Source organism: Mirounga leonina, unplaced genomic scaffold, assembly GCF_011800145.1.
Source record: "Mirounga leonina isolate KUSES-001 unplaced genomic scaffold, KU_Mleo_1.0 Mir_177, whole genome shotgun sequence".
In the NCBI taxonomy this organism is placed as follows: Eukaryota; Metazoa; Chordata; class Mammalia; order Carnivora; family Phocidae; genus Mirounga; species Mirounga leonina.
The window spans coordinates 9111240-9122345 of NW_023270459.1; the positions used below are offsets into that span (position 1 = coordinate 9111240).

General features: G+C 41.7%; 1 pseudogene; it reads right to left on the reverse strand.

Annotated features, from left to right (window-relative positions):
- Positions 1-7451: 7451 nt before the first annotated feature.
- LOC118022917 lies at positions 7452-8252 on the reverse strand (annotated as a pseudogene).
- Between the last annotated feature and the right edge of the window lie 2854 nt (positions 8253-11106).

Genomic DNA, 11106 nt, shown 5'->3' on the forward strand with positions numbered 1-11106 from the left:
CGCTCGGGTGGCTCAGTGGGTTAAGCAGCTGCCTTCGGCTTGGGTCATGATCCCAGGGTCCTGGGATTGAGCCCGGCATAGGGCTCCTTGCTCTGCGGGGAGCCTACTTCTCCCTCTCCTCCCCACTTATATTCTCTCACTGTCCCTCCTTCTCTCACTCTCAAATAAATAAATAAAATCTTTAAAAAAAAAGGTATCTTACAAATCAGGAGAAGACAAAATATTTATTATAGAGGTGAACAAAGAACATGAAGGGGCAATTCAGAGAAGAAATATAAGCAGCCAACACATACATGGAAACTATTAAGATTTTGCAATGCCCAGGGAAATGTATATTTAAATAGATATCATATTCCATTTATTATATCTATGAAAATTAAATATTTTAATCTGTATTGTTGGAAACTATGAGGAAACACAGATGTTTATAAACTGCTGGTGGGAATGTGAATTAGCATAGCTTTGATGAGCATAATTCAAGAATATTATTTAAAATGTTTAAATATGGGGCACCTGGGTGGCTTGATTGGCTAAGTGTCCGACTCTTGACTTTGGCTCAGGTCATGATCTCATGGTCATGAGATCGAGCCCCATGTCAGGCTCTGCGCTGAGCATGGAGCCTGCTTAAGATTCTCTCTCCCTCTCCTTCTGCCCCTCTCCCACCCCCCAACTTGAGTGCATGCTCTCTCTCTCTAAAAAAATAAAATAGAATAAAATAAAATAAAATGTTTAAATGTGCAAAACCATTGACTCTACAGTTCTTCTAGAGATAAGTCTTATAGAAGTGCTTTCTAAAGATGAGCCAAGCTTTGTTTGGAATAGTTCACTTTGCTGAATGTCCATCAGTAGAGAACTGGTTAAATGAAGTGCAGTACCTATAAACTGTATCAGTCAGCTATAGCTGCTTGACAAACCACCTCCAAAATTCAGTTACTGGAACAATCATCACCTATTCTCACTCCTGTATCTGCAGACTGGCTGGCAATTGGCTGACCTGGGCTGGGCTCTGTTGGGTGGCTCTGCATGAAGCTCCATGGCCAGTGAGCCTGGAAGAGTCTGGGCTCTTCTCTGTGGGTCGGGCTCATATCTGCTCCACAAGTGCTTCTTTTGGTTCTTTGAAAAGATCAGCAAAACTGAAAAACATTTAGCTAGACTGATCAAGATAAAAAGAGAATTAGACGAATTGTTTTGAAAAGGACAACTTGCCAAAATTAACACAAGATATAACAAAATCTGAATAGTCCCACACATCTAGTAATGAAATGGAATTGGTAGTTAAAACCTTCCAACAGAGAGAACTCCAGGCCCAGATGGCTCACTGGTAACTGCTACTATGCTTGAAAGGAAGAAATAGCACCAATATTACACAAACCCTTTTGTAAAATAGAGGAGATTAACACTTCCCAACTAATCTTATAAAATAAACAAAATCTAATAAAGACATTTAACATTTAAAAATCAATGTAATTCTCCATAGTAACAGAATAAAGCAGAAAAAACATGATAACCTCAATAAATGTAAAAAGAGCATCTGGCAAAATTTAATATCTATACATGATTTTTTTTTTTTAATTCTTTAGCATTCTTGCCTTTCTGCAGCCCAGATACCTGGATGCTTGCAGGAGCCAGTTCTAACATTCTCCATCCACCTTGCTGGCAACTGGGTGCCCCACCCCTCATTCCCCTGCAGAGCCACTCCACCCCTCCACCCAACCCGTATACCCCTGCCAGGTGCCTCCCCAAAGTGCCTACTACCATGCCACACCTGGCAGCAACCCCCATCCAGTGCCTCTCCTAAGCAACTCCTGCCCTGGGGAGAAGACCCACAGTGCACCCATAGTTCCTGCAGCCACGACTCTTAGCCAGCTGCCCATGGAGCAAGCCCTGCCCTTTTGGTGTCCTCACAGCTGTGGCACGACTCACTGCAGACAGCCAGAAGAAGTGCCGGCTCCACCCACTAGCATGCCCACAGTGACTGCAGTTCTCTCAAAACTCTGAAGACTCTAAGACTTTGATTAAAGAAATTGAAGATGACATAAACAAATGGAAAGATATACCATGCTCATGGATTGGAAGAATTAATATTGTTCAAAGGTCTGTACTAATCAAAACAATCTACAGATTTCTTTTTTTAGATTTTATTTATTTATTTGAGAGAGAGAGAGACAGCACAAGCAGAGGAGAGGGAAAAGAAGAGGGAGAGGGAGAAACAGATCAGGGCTTGATCCCAGGACCTTGAGATCACAACCTGAGCCGAAGTCGGTTGATGCCCAACCGACTGAGGTGCCCCAAAACAATCTACAGATTTAATACAATCCATATCAAAATACCAACAGCATTTTTCACAGAACTAAAACAAATAATCCTAAAATGTGTATTGTACCATAAAGGACACTGAATAGCCAAAGCAATCTTGAGAAAGAAGAACAAAGCTGAGGCATCACAATCGCAGATTTTAAACTATGCTACAATGCTGTCATCATCAAAACAGTATGGTACTGGGCACAAAAATAGACACATAGATCAATAGAACAGAATAGAGGGCCCAGAAATAAACCTATGCTTAGATGGCAAATTAATCTATGACAAGGAGGCAAGAATATAAAATGGGGAAAAGACAGTCTCTTCAACAAATGGTTTTGGGAAAACTGGACAGCTATGTGCAAGAGAATGAAACTGGACCACTTTCTTACACCACACACACACACACACACACACACACAAAACTCAAAATAGATTAAAGACCTAAATGTGAGACCTGAACCCATAAAAATCCTAGAAGAGAGCACAAGAAAGAATGTCTCTGACATCAGCCATCGAAACTTCTTTCTAGATATGTCTCCTGAGGCAAGGGAAACAAAAGCAAATATAAACTATTGGGACTGCACCAAAATAAAAAGCTTTTGCACAGCAAAGGAAACCATCAACAAAGTGAAAAGACAACCTACTGAATGGCAGAAGATATTTGCAAATGATATATCTGATAAAGGGTTAATATCCAAAATATATAAAGAACTCACATAACTCAATATATTTTAAAAACAATAAAAAATAAAAATAAACAATAAACAATAAAAACAAACAAAAAACGGATTCAACTGAAAAATGAGCAGAGGACCTGAATAGACATTCCTCCAAAGAAGAGATACAGCTGGCCATGGGTATATGAAAATATGCTCAACATCATGCATCATCAGGGAAATGCAAATCAAAACCACGATGAGATATCACCTCACATCCATGAGAATGGCTAGTATTGAAAAGACAAGAAATAATAAATGTTGGTGAGGATGTGAAGAAAAGGGAACCCTTGTGCTCTGTTGGTGGGAATGTAGAGAACAATATGGAGATTCCTCAAAAAGTTAAATGTAGAAATACCATATGATCCAATAATTCCACCACTGGGCATTTACCCAAAGTAAAGGAAAACGCTAATCCAGAAAGTTATGTGCACTCTATCTTTCTATGTTTAGTGCAGCATTTTTTACAAGATACAGAAACAGCCCAAATGTCCATCGACAGATGAATGGATAAAGAAGATGTGGTATATACGTACAATGGAATATTTTTTGTATTATTATAAAAAATGAGATCTTGCGATTTGTGACAGTATGGATGGACCTAGAGGGTATCATGTTAGGTGAAATAAATCAGACAAAGAAAGACAAGTGTCATATGATTTCGCTTATATGTGGAATCTAAAAAACAAAACAAATAAACCAACAAAAAAAACCCTCCAGAAATAGACACTTAAATACAGAGAACAAATTGGTGGTTGTCAGAGGGGAAGTGGATGCACAGATGGACAAATCAGGTGGAGGGGATTAAGAGGTACAAACTTCCACTTATAAAATAAATAAGCCACAGAAATGAAAAGTACAGCAGAGGGAATATAGTCACTAATATTGTAATAGCATTGTATGGTGGCAGGCTTCTCCTGGTGAGCACTGAATGATGTATAGCAATGTCATATCACTATGTTGTACACCTGAAACTAATATAACACTGTATGTCAACTATACTTCAATAATAAATTTTTTTAATTAAAAGAAACTTTCAGCAAAACTAGGAACACAGGGGAACTTTTTTAAAGTTCCCTGAAAGTTACCTGCAAAGAATCTACATTTAAAACCATCCTTGGAAGAAAAAGATCATCCTTGGGACACCTGGGTGGCTCAGTTGGTTAAACATCTGCCTTTGGCTCAGGTCATGATCCCTGGGTCCTGGGATCGAGCCCTGTGTTGGGCTCCCTGCTCAGCGGGGAGTCTGCTTCTCTCTCTCCCCTCCCACTCATGCTCTCTCTCTCTGTCTCTCTTTCTCTCAAATAAATAAATAAATAAAATCTTTAAAAAAAATAAAACAAAATAAAATCATCCTTGATGGTGAAATAAACAGTGAATGTTTTCCCCCGAGACTGGGCAAGAATGCTTTCTCCCGCCACTTTTATTCGACTACACTATCATTACAATAAGATAAATAAATAAAAGTAAAGTAAAATGAAATACAAATAAAATTAAAATTAAAATGAAATAAAATACATAAATATTGGAAAGGAGAAATAAAATAATCTGCATGTGAATTTATATGATTGTTTACATTAAAAAATTCTAAATAATCTACAAAACATCTGCTCAGACCAAGAAGAGAATTTAGCAAAGTCAAAGGGTAGGGGAATAATATGTAAAAATCAGTTATATTTTGTGATACTAGGAATGAACAATTAGAAAACAAAAAATTTTAAATATCACATAAAATGGCATCGATAAACATAAAATACTTTGGAGTAAATACAACAAAAGACATGGATGTCTTCTACAATTAAGACTGCAGAACATCAATTAAATAGAGCCATACACCATTTCTGAACTGGAAGTTTGAATACAGTTGGAATGTCAATTGTCCCCAAACTGATCTATAGATTGAAAGCTATGCCAGTAAAAATTCCAACAGGATTTTTTATAGAAATTGACAAGTTAATTGTAAAACACATATGGAAATTTAAATGATCTGTAATAGCCAAAGCAATTTTTTTTAAGGTAAACAAAATTGGAGGATTTGCACAACCTGATTTCACATCATACTCTGAGTGGCAGTAATCACTCAAGGAGGTGTTGGCAAAAGAATAAATAATAAAACAGAATATAGAGTCTAGAAATAGATCCACACGTATATTTTCAACTGGTTTTTTTTTTTTTAAGATTTTATTTATTTATTTGAGAGAGAGAGAAAACACATGAGAGGGGGGAGGGTCAGAGGGCGAAGCAGACTCCCCGCCAAGCAGGGAGCCCAATGCGGGACTCGATCCAGGGACTCCAGGATCATGACCTGAGCCGAAGGCAGTCGCTTAACCAACTGAGCCACCCAGGCACCCTCAACTGCTTTTTGACAAAGATGGCAAAGCGAGTCAGTAAGGAAAAAGGAAGCTTTCGGCAAATGTAACTATTGGGCATCCATTAGAAAAAAAGAACATCAACCTTACATCATACATAAAATTAACTTGAAATGGATCACACACCTAAATGTAAAGTTATGAAAGCTAAAAATTCTAGACAAAAACAGAGGAGAAAATCTTTGTAACTTTAGGACGGGCAAAGATTTCTTAGAATATAAAAAGCATGAATGATAAAGAAAAAAATGATTATCTGCACTTTAACATAATTAAAAAGTTTAGCTCTTGGAAAGTCACTCTAACATTATAGAAAGGTTGAGTCACAGACTGTAATAAACTGTTCTTGATACATATATCTTGCAAAGCACGTAATGCCAGAACACAGAGGAATACTTATAATCAGACATAAGGAGATAAATAACCCAATCAAAAAAATCGACAAAATATTTGAATTGACAGTTTATAAAAAAATATATACAAATAACCAATAATCACATGAAAAGGTGCTTAACACCACTTGTCATCAGGGAAAGGCAAATTAAAACTACATATTTAGAATGGAAAAAATAAAAAAGACTGACAATACCAATTGTTGACAAGGATATGGAACAAATAGAACTTTCACATACAAGCTGACTGATTTTTTTTTCGCAAAGTTAAATATACACCTACCTTGCAACATAGCCATTCCACGATGGTGTTTAACTCAAGATAAACTAAAACACATATCTTGTGGTAGACAGAATGGCCTACAAAGATGTTCCTACCTTGATCCCTTGGAATCTATGAATATGGCAAGAGGGGTTTTGCAAATGTAATTAAGGGAGATCATTCTGTATCATACAGGCCAAGTATAATCAAATGAGATCTTAAAAGCAGAGAATTTTCTCCAGCTGGAGAAGTCAGAGAGATTCCAACCATAAGAAAGATTTGATGTACCTTTGATGCTTTGAGAGCCAGTGGCCATGAGTAAGAACCAGAGGGCGGTCTCTAAGCCCAAAGGCTGGCCTGGGCTGGGAGCTTGCCTCAGTCCTACAGCTGCAAGGAAACAGATGAACTTGGACTCTCCCCGAAGGGCTTCCAGATGAGAGTCAAAGATGTCCAACAGCTTGATTTCAACCTTATAAAGCCCTAAGTAGAGGATTCCGGTGAGCAATGCTGTATCCAGACTTCCAGCCTACAGAATTGTGGGGTAATAAATGGCTATTGTTTTAAGCACTAAATTTGTGGTAATTTGCTCCAGTAGCAATAGAAAACTGATATATGCCCACAAAGACTCGTACACAAATGTTCATCGTTTATTCGCAATAGCCGAACACTGGAAGCAACGTAAATGACGCACCAGGTGTCCGGTGAACAAAATGTGGGATATCTGTACAATGGAAAACTGCTTGGTCATAACCGTGAACAAACCACGTGGGTAAATGCCAAAATAATTGTGCCGAGTGAAAGATGACAGACACATAAGAATGCATACTGCGTAATTCCACCTATGTCAAAATCTAGAAAATGCGAGTTAATCTCCGGTAACAGGAAAGAGACGAGTGGTTGCTGGGACCAGGGCAGAGAGGGGGCACCGCAGAGCGGCATGAGGAAACTTCCGGGGGCGGTGGAAATACAACTGTGGTGCTGTTTGCAGAGGTGCATGCGTCCGCCAGCCTCATCAAAGTGTATGCTCTAAGTGGATGCAGCAAATTTTGGGGGTATGGAAATTGCACCTCAATTAAGTGGATTAAAAATGAAATTCAAAGCCATTAAGGGGTGCCTTTTAGGAGTTTTCAAAAGAAAGGCCTAACAATTTTGACAAAACAACTTTCCCCTCGTTTGATTGGAATTACATTAAATTTGAAGGCTAATCCCTAGGGAATGACCATAATTTCAATAGCAAGTTTTTCTGTTTAGGAACATAGTAGGTCTTTTTTTGTGCTCTGGGACAGTAAGCAGCATGGTTATTGCTCCTTAATGATTTAACTGAGTTCACCCATAAAATAATCTGGGCTGGATGCCAAGGGGAAGGGGTGGATGGTGGCTAGGAGGGGCAGATGTGCTTTCACTGTTTTTGTTTTTTCTTTTTGCAGATTTTATTAAAGATATTTACAAAGCAATATCCAGACTCCAGATCCAGCTGCCAAGGAGCCCCTATTACACTGTGGGTACTGGTTGCAGCATGGCAGGGGGCTTTGGCTTCCTACCCTTCTGTTCCAACATGGGGGTGGTGGGAAGGATCTCATCTTTGGGTTCCACAATGCTCAGGTGATCAGGCAGGGGCTTCTCAGGGCCAGTCTTAGCCCTTGGGTCCCAGGGAAGCATGATCTTCACTTTGATGCCCAGCACACCCTGTCTGAGCCACACACGGCCCACAGCAGTGTCAATGGGTCCCCGCTGTGAATCATCAGGCCATCCAAACACTTCATGGATTTAGCACTCTGGCCTTGGAGTTTCCCAGACACCAGGACATCACAGCCTCTGGCCCTGCTCTCCATGATGCAAACAGCACGCCACAGCAGGCCCTCTGCACAGCAAGGCCTCCTAGGAAGGAGCCTATGATGCAGAGACCGGGCCTGGGCAATAGCCCACAGACCTCTCGTGGCCACCTTTTCAGCATAAAGCTCTCCACGCCCTCAGGGAAACCAAACCCTTTCTGAACCACAGCGGTCGCTTCCCGGATCTGCTGGTCCTTCTCACCAAGAGCATTCTGTGTTTTGGTGGCCAAGATAATGATTTCTGTCCTGGTTGGTATAGCTTGGGCCTCATCTCTGGAGTAGCTATCTTCAGCCAGCTCCCGTGTGAGAAACCCATTCAGTTCAGCTTTGAAGATGCCGTTGGCCACAAACGTCCTCTTCTTGGAAATGTGCACCTCCATCTTGCCGTTGTGCACGGCCACAAGGAGAGGAGTGCTTTCACGGTTAATAACAAGGGTGGAGTTGGGATTTATGCCCGGTCACTGGGTGATCACACCCTTCTGAACAGTCTCCAGGTTAGTGATCTCCAGTCAGTGTTAGATGCACGTTTTCAGTCAGACATTTACAAGCACAGACCTTCTAGCGGACACTGTGGATGGCCACCTCATATCTCCTGCGCCCACGGCTGAGTTCAGTGACAGTTACGGTGGCTCCTTCCCACACAGGTGACAGCTTCCCACCACTGGCATTGGCTCCTCACTGCTTGCCAGACTAAAGGCTTTTCCAGCATCACTGAAGCTTGCTTAGCCAACGTTCAGGACAGCCCGGAAGTGGCGGGAAGTTGACATCCCAAGGGCAACTCCCAACCAAAGAAGGAAAGTGACCCAGTGGAAAATTTCCCAGCTTCCCCATCCCTCAATGGGACGATCGGAATGCATTCCACATGATGCCTCATGTGGCCTCTGTGGGAGTGAGCCAGACCATCCCCAGTGCGCCCCAGTCTCCCTCCCGCTTCCTGAAACCACCTCCCAAACGAACAACCTGCACCCAAGTCCTTGCCTATGAGTCTGCTGTATTCTATGGTATTATTTCACTGTGTTTATAATAAGACACACAAAATCCACATTTTACAAGGATAAGATAGAGATAAACAATATTTAAAATAACTTATTTATTTATTTATTTATTTATTTTTTTAAAAGATTTTATTTATTTATTTGAGAGAGAGAGAATGAGAGAGAGAGAACACCTGAGAGGGGATAGGGTCAGAGGACGAAGCAGACTCCCTGCCGAGCAGGAAGTCCGATGTGGGACTCGATCCCGGGACTCCAGGATCATGACCTGAGCCGAAGGCAGTCGCTTAACCAACTGAGCCACCCAGGCGCCCAAAATAACTTATTTATTAACAACATAATCTTTTTGCTCTCATGCAAATATTAACTATGATATTCTTCGTGAGTGGCAATGTGATTAAATGCGCTTCATTATTTTTGAAAATCTTGATTAACACTTTGTGAGGCAGCAGTTCAGAAGCCTGGTTCTTGATACTTGGTTTAATGGTTTCGATAACTAAAAAGGCGCTTTAGACAGATATGTGGATCCAAATGGAGAACAGGCATCACTAAATCACTGGCTCACTTTCCACTCCATCTACCAACTCTGCAAAGGTCTCTGTTAAAATCCAGCCAGCAGATGCCAGTCTTCCCTGATGTGGGTCAATGTTCTTGCTCACTGATTGGAGAGAGTTGCAATTTTGTGTTTTCAACGAATAGGATCAAAACCCACAGAAATGATGCATTTTGGAAGACGTAAGCCTGCTTAGACAAGCGTGGATATTTGCCTTGAAATGGATGCCTTTGAAGGTGATTTGGTACTGCTTTTTGGGTAACTGAAAAGTTCAGGTAACCTGATGGCTGACAAATTGCTTCAGAATGTTCCCAGGGAAATTTTCCAGGGAAATTCAGGCAGTCACCTAGATGGTTCTCTCCTGTCTTGAGTGAAGCAGAGTTTTTCTGCATTTTGGGCCTGGGAGGCCTTGCAAAGCAGAGATAAGGCCGGGCCGTTGGGGAACCTAAGGCAGAAATAAATCATCTGTCAGGTGCGTCTCCCACAGCAGATGCTTCCTTTTGGTGATGTCAGCTGACCTGACCCTGGGCCCTGCTTCCCCTTCCTAGGCCTGCCAAAGTCCCCAAGTAGGAGAGGCCAGTCGCCTGGGCTGCATGGAGAACAGATGGAGGTCTGCCAAGAGGGAGCAGGAGACCCTGCAGCTCAAATTCTCACCAGCCCCACAAAATGGAGCTCCAAATGTGTCTTCTGTGCGCCTCCACCGCCCCTGCCTTCTCCTCCCAGCCTCCTCTGGGGAGAGGGCTCACTTTTCCCTGCTACCCCAGCTTCCGCAGAAGCTCTGCTTGAATTGAAATGGCACTCTGGACTCACTTTCTTTGGACAAAAATGAAGGCGTCACCCCAGGCCTGATTGCTTGCAGGAGGAAGACAGACTGTGGTCCACTCATCAGCTTTGGACCCTACGAAGCTGAAAGAGTGGGACTGCATGGTCTGAAACTCATGAATTAGCCATCACTTTGTCCATTTCTCAGATAAGGAAATGGAGGCTAAGTTGCTTAGCCTAAGCCCACAACAGCTGTGCCTCCTGCAGGAGCCCAATCTTGGGAGGGAGGAGATGAATGTGATGACAGGGTGGATGAAAAATCGCCTGGGGCACCTGGGTGGCTCAGATGGTTAAGCGTCTGCCTTTGGCTCGGGTTATGATCCCAGGGTTCTGGGATCGAGTCCCGCATCGGGCTCCTTGCTCAGCAGGGGTCTGCTTCTCCCTCTCCCTCTGCCTCTCCCCCTCTTGTTCTCTCTGTCTCTCTCGCAAATGAATAAATAAAATCTTTAAAAAAAAAGAAAAATCGCCTGAAAAGGCACATGGGGCTTCTAGCAATCGGGGAGATATACCTTAAATCAACCATGAGCTACTATTTCACACCCATGAGATAAGAAAAAAAAAAATTAGGTCATAATACCAAGTGTCGGAGAAGATCTGGGTAAACTCTCACACATGATGGTGGGAATGTAAATTTGGCAATAAAATGCAAAGCTGAAGATGCTACTGCTCTTCGAGATGCTTACACATGTGCCCAAGGAGACGTGTAGAAGGACACTCACCAACTAGGACTCATGCAGCGCCTGCCATTAGGCAATGAATACACCGCATCATGTCGTCTGCTACTTTTTTGCATTTCAAAAAAAAAAGTCTGAGGCAGAAATGGCAAAAAATGTTAACCGGTGTTTATGATTTTTCATTATCTGACTT